Source organism: Tupaia chinensis, unplaced genomic scaffold (genome assembly GCF_000334495.1).
Source record: "Tupaia chinensis unplaced genomic scaffold, TupChi_1.0 Scaffold150006_1, whole genome shotgun sequence".
Classification (NCBI taxonomy): domain Eukaryota; kingdom Metazoa; phylum Chordata; class Mammalia; order Scandentia; family Tupaiidae; genus Tupaia; species Tupaia belangeri.
The window spans coordinates 4,470,691-4,476,786 of record NW_006209847.1 but is presented as its reverse complement, the minus strand read 5'-3'; the positions used below and the strand labels follow the sequence as shown (position 1 = coordinate 4,476,786).

General features: G+C 45.7%; 1 long non-coding RNA gene across 1 annotated transcript in view; it reads right to left on the bottom strand.

Annotated features, from left to right (window-relative positions):
* Positions 1 to 733: 733 nt before the first annotated feature.
* Positions 734 to 6,096, bottom strand: part of LOC114006750 (uncharacterized) — a 25,914-nt gene continuing 20,551 nt past the window's right edge. Inside the window, exons 2-3 of the long non-coding RNA XR_003548433.1 lie at positions 2,275 to 2,393; positions 734 to 1,040 (exon numbers count right to left, since the gene is read on the bottom strand). This is a non-coding gene — a long non-coding RNA (uncharacterized LOC114006750). The remainder of the gene's footprint in view (positions 1,041 to 2,274; positions 2,394 to 6,096) is intronic.

Below are 6,096 nucleotides of genomic sequence, written 5' to 3'. Positions count from 1 at the left end.
TTCACCAGAGAGAGATGGAGGTGGTGAGAAAGCAAGCTGCCAGGTCCAGGACTCAAACTGCAGTCAGCCATGTGGGAATCCAGTGCCTTAATCGCCACACCACAGGCTGTTCCTGCAATTTAATTTCATTTAAGAATTATTTTATTTCACTTTATTTATTATTTGTTTACTTTAATTTGACCAAAAAGGACAGAATGAGAGAGAGAGGACAGTGAGAAAGCAAGCCGCCAGCTCCAGGACTTGAACCACAGTCAGCCGAGTAGGAGTCCAGCGCCTTTAACTACAGCACCACCTGCTGCTCTGCAATTTAATTATTGTTGGTTTTTTAATTTGCTACAGGACACATTCACTCACCAGAGAGAGAGAGAAAGAAAGACAGAGAAAGTGAGAAAGCAAGCTGCCAGGTCTGGGACTTGAACCGTGGCTGGCCATGTGGGAGTCCAACACCCCAACTACCATGCCACCTGCTGGCCCTCGACTGCTATTTAATTTTTAAAATTTTACCAGAGGGTGTGTGCAAGTGCTAGAGAGAGACGGAGAGAGAAAAGGAAAGTGAGAAAGCAGTCCCCTTGCCCCCAACGAAGAAGGGTCATGCTGCAATCCCTTCTCCTCCACTTCTCCCTCCTTGTGGGATTTTGGGCATGCACATACTTATGTCCAGCATGTCTCTCAAGTCACTGGTCTGCCATGTGGGATCCAGTCACTCCAACCACCATGCCATGAGTTAGCCCTGTAGCCATTTAATTTTATTTAAAAGTTTTCATTCCTCAGATACACTAGCCACATGTCACATATGGATGGCGACTGGCTACTATACTGGCACAGGCGTGGGACACTCCCTTCATCGCAGAAAATTGTATTGGATCGGGCTGAGAGTTTTCATCTTACAGGTAAGAAAACTATAGCTTAGAAACCTTGGGTACCTTGCCCAGGACCAAAGTGAAAAGACCAAGATTTGATTTCATTTGGTCTAGTGCCAGCTCTATTGCCCTTGAGCAGGAGGTTGTGCGTCTTCTCAATGGAGAGTGAAATAGCTGGCCCTGAAAGAGAGAGAAATTTTATGTGACTACGGGGCAGCCACCGAGCCCTTCTGCCTCCTAGCGAAGTCTGAGTTTTCTACAGGTGTTCCCCTCCCAGTGCTTGGGGCATGAATCGAAGTGATCTAGTCAGTTACGGTATTTCCATGCCCCTGGCCAGTGACCCAATCTGGGCCAATAGGACAAATCTTTTCAGTAGGAACCGAAGTGACATAAAACCTCACTAACAGGGGCTCCTGGGGAAAGGTTTGCTCTCCTTCAGTGCCATTCCACGTATGAGGGCAGATTCCATTTTGCAGCTGTAAGGGGAGATACTCCCAGCCACTGAGGACAGCAAATCAGTGTGAAGAGGTGGACAGCCCTTGGTAAATCACCCTGCTTCAGAACTCCCCACTGCTCAATCTACTTTAACTGGTCTTCTGTTGTTTGCTGCTAAATGCACCCCTGAGACCCTGGTGAGCCCACACTGCACGTAGGAAGTGGAGAGCCCAGAGCAGGTTGCTTGCCCCACTCCCACCACCACTCACTTTGAGCTCTTCACAGAATAAGTGATATCTCATTAAAATAAGGGTGTCCTCAGGGAAGAGCTGGGTTTCAGGCAAGCAAAGATGGGCAGGGACAGTGTGGGCTGCAGATAGCCCTGGGCTTTGCCCAGTGGTGTGGGGAGCAGTGCAAGGGTGGTTAGGAAGAGGAAGCGCCGAGCTCAGTGGGGAAGGGCGGATGCCCATCCCAAACTGCCAAGGATGACAGAATGTGAGCAACTGTGGTGTCAGCTGATCCCGAGGCTCCAAATGGAGCACTGGGACTGTCAGAGGCTTACTGTGGCCAACAGGCCTTCACACCACAGGACAAGTAGCTACCCTGGTGGGTGGGTGAAGTCAAGTTTCTCTAGATGGAGCCAGCTGTGGTCAAGACTAAGCCTCTGCAAGGATAGTCCAGCCCTCTAATAATGGTCTTGCCTTTTTCTCTCTTCCCCATGCAGCCAAGGTTTTTGGGAAAGTTATTTACATTCACTGTCTTCCTTTTCTCACCTCCTAATACACTGTCAGCTGGCTGCGGGCCCCGTCCCCCATTCAGTTAAAACCGTTCAGGACCCAGTCACACACGCCCTTGTAGGTGCCAAAAACAGTGCACACCCCATTCTTGTCTTGCTGGACCTCTCAGTAATACTCAATGCTCTTAGCCCTTCTTGAGTGAGCGCTGGGTTTTATGTTCTCTTGCTGGGTCTTCCTCCTACCTCTCTGAGTGCTCCTTCTCAAGTCTTCTGTCTTCACAGATCACTCTCCTTGTGTGAGCTCATCTGAGACTCCACATTCTAGGCAAGGCAATGTTGTATGGTTGTTAAAACCACAGCCTCTGTGGGGTAGCAGGTGGTATAGTGGTTAAGGTGCCAGACACCCATGTGGTTGACTGAGGTTCGAGCCTCAGATCCAGCAGCTTGAAACTCACTCCAGGTATATGTGCATGCATGCCCAAAAATCCCAAAAGGAGAATGGAGGAGAAAAGATTGTGGTGTGGCTATCCCCTGTGGGGTGATTTTTCACGTTCTTTTTATTTATTTATTTATTTATTTTATTTTATTTTTATTATCATCATAATCTTCTTTATATTACATGGGATTACATATAACTTTACAGTGTATTACATTGCTTTTTTTTTTTTTTTTGAGAGGTTTTTGCTATAGGACGCATGCGCTCGCCAGACAGACAGAGACATAGAGACAGAAAGCGAGAAATCACTCCCCAGGGGGGATGGTCACGCTGCAATCCCTTCTCCTCCATTCTCCTCTCGGGGTCTTGGGCACGCACGCACACGCGCCCGGCATGAGTTTTAAGCCACCGGGTCCGGGATGCGAACCGCGGTTGACTACGTGGGAGTCCAGCGACATAGCCATTACGCTAACTGCTGGTTCCCTACATTGCTTTTTCAAAAGGGAATGCCATGCATGTCAGTCAATACAGAGACATTAATCTCCCCGCTTCAACATTCAATATCTTTTCTATGATTTTCCCAACTATTATTATAAATATTCTAATTATTTTTAAAACAGTCAATTGCTATTTCTCATTTTGCTTGTAAAAAGACTTAACCCATCATGAAATATTTCTCAGACTAATCCAGTTGAGAATACTATACATGTCATCATCAACAGGTAATAAGCCATATCTGTCCCTCTGTCACTCTGGGTCTCTCCAGAAAGCACGCACACCCTATAGCAAAAATCTCTCTCAAAACAAAACAAAACAAAAAACAGCCTCTGGGGCCAGACCATGTGGGTTCAAATCTCTGCCCTACCATGTAGTTGCTGTGTGACACCCAAACTTTAATCAAAACATAGATCATTAACCTCACCACATTCCACAGTGGAAGCTGCTGTACCTGTATTTTTAGAATTCATGTAAGTGGAGCAATATGGGAAATACTTTTTATTTTTTAAGAGGTTTTTGCTTTAGTGTGCATGCACTTGCCAGAGAGAGAGACAGACAGACAGACAGTAAGAGGAAAAGTGAGAAATCACTGCCCAAGAGGGTGAGCATGCCACAATTCCTTCTCCTCCATTCTCCTCCCGGGACCTTAGATATGAATGCACACATGCCCAGGGGGATTTTCAAGCCGTTGGTTCCAGGACTTGAACTGCGCAGCCATATGGAAGTCCAGGGACCTAACCACTACGCCATCTGCTGGTCTTGGGAAGTACTTTTACTTTTGGCTGATTCTTTTTGACTTTGTTATGTGTTTTTGCCAAAGGATGGCATCCACTCATCAGAGAGGTACGGAGTGAGAGGGAAAGTGAGAAAGCACCCCTCCGTGAAGCACAGTCATGCAGCAATCTCTTCTCTACCTCTCCCTCCTATCAAGGTTTTAGGCAAGCACGTACATGTATCTGGGGTGGAACTGGGTGGTCAACCACGTGGGATCTGCTTGCCTTAACCACCGTTGCCATGGGCTGGCCCTGGCTTCTTTGAGACAATATGCTTTGAGATTCAGCCATGTTGTGGAGTATATTCATAATTTGTTCATTTTTATTGCTGAGAGTATCTCATTGTAGAGATATACCACAGTTTATCTTTTTTTCTTTTTTGGGGGGGAGGTTTTTGCTATAGGGCGCATGCGCTCACCAGAAAGACAGAGAGAGACAGAGAGACAGAAAGCGAGAAATCATCTTCAGGGGGGATGACCATGCCGCAATCCCTTCTCCTCCATTCTCCTCTCCCGATCTTGGGCACGCACACACATGCGCCCGGCATGAGTTTAAGCCATCAGGTCCGGAACTTGAACTGCAGTCGACTACATGGGAGTACAACAACATAGCCATTATGCTACTGCTGGTCCTCACAGTTTATCTTTTTGAAAAATGTTGAATACCAGGGCTGGCAGGTGGCATGGTGATTGAGGGTGCTGGAGTCCCACATGGCTGTCCATGGTTCAAGTCCTGGACCTGGTGGCTAATTTCTCACTTTCCCTCTCTCTTTCACTCTGTCCCTCTTTGGTCAAATTACAATAAATAAATAATTTTTTTTAAAATGATGAATGCCAAAAATGATGGGTTATTAGGAAGAAAACCACTATGAACATTCTGTGTTCAAGTCTACGTGAACGTGTGTTTTCATTTCTCTTAGAAAATTAAGTACCATAACAAGTCTAATCCAATGAGTAGAATCACTGGCTCATAGGGCAGATACATTTTTAGTTTTAGAAGTGCTACACGTTGTTTGAATTGATAGTGCATTTTACATTCCCACCAACAATGAACGAGCATTCCCATTGCTCTACATTCCCACTATCATTTGCTATTGTTGATTTTACAAAGTTCAATCATTTTGATGGCTATAAAGAGATATTGCACCGTGGTTTTAATTTGTTTGTTTGGAGAGGTTTTTGCTAATAGTGTACATCCTCTCGCCAGAAAGAGAGAGACAGAGAAACAGAAAGCGAGAAATCACCACCCCACCCCACCCCCAGGGTATGGCCATGCCAAAATCCCTTCTCCTCCATTCTCCTCTCAGGATCTTGGGCACACATACATACACGTGCCGGCGTGAGTTTAAGTCACCGGGTCTGGGACTTGAACCAAGGTCGACTACATGAGAGTCCAGTGACATAGCCATTACACTCACTGCTGGTCCTTTAATTTGTATTTTCTTCATTAGTAAAAATGTTGACATGTTCGCTGTGTATATACATGCCCCAAATCTCAAGATAATGAAGGAGAAGAAACTATGTCATGGTCATCCTCCCTGAGAGGTACTTTCTCTTTACCCCTCCTTTCTGTCTCTCTCTGGTGCATGCATTGGCCATATGGCAAATTAAAAAAAAAATGTTGAGCACTTTTCATGTGGTCATTGTTTATTCATTAGGTTGCTTTCATTGGTTGTTTTTTATTACTGTGTTAGAGAAAATTTTTTTAGAAGTTTTTGCTATAGGGCGTGTGCACTCGCCAGAGAGAGAGAGAGAGACAGAAAGCGAGAAATCACCCCCCAGGGGGGATGGCCACGCAGCAATCCCTTCTCCTCCGTTCTCCTCTCAAGATCTTGGGCATGCACGCACACGCGCCCAGTGTGAGTTTAAGCCACCGGGTCCGGGACACGAACCGCGGTCAATTATGTGGGAGTCCAGCGACATAGCCATTACGCTACCTGCTGGTCCCCCGAGAAATTTTTAATATATCCTGTATATCTTTGGTTTTTTGTCAGGTCAATGTTTTGTTTGCCTATTTGACTTATTCTTTTTTTTTAAGTTTTCGTTATAGGGCATGTGTGCTCACCAGTGAGAGAGAGAGAAATGAGAAATCATCCTTCCCAGGGGGAACGGCCACACCATAATCCCTTCTCCTCTATCTCTTGGGATCTTGGGCACACACGCACACACACCTGGCATGATTTTCAAGCTGCCAGATCCAGGACTCAAATCATGAAGTCAGCCATATGGGATTCAGTGCCTCAACCTCCATGCCACCTGCTGGTCCATTTTCTTTTCTTTTTTTTTTTTAAAGAAATTATTTTAAAAATTAATTAATTAATTAATTTTAATTTGACCAGAGAAGGGGGGGGGGGGAGAG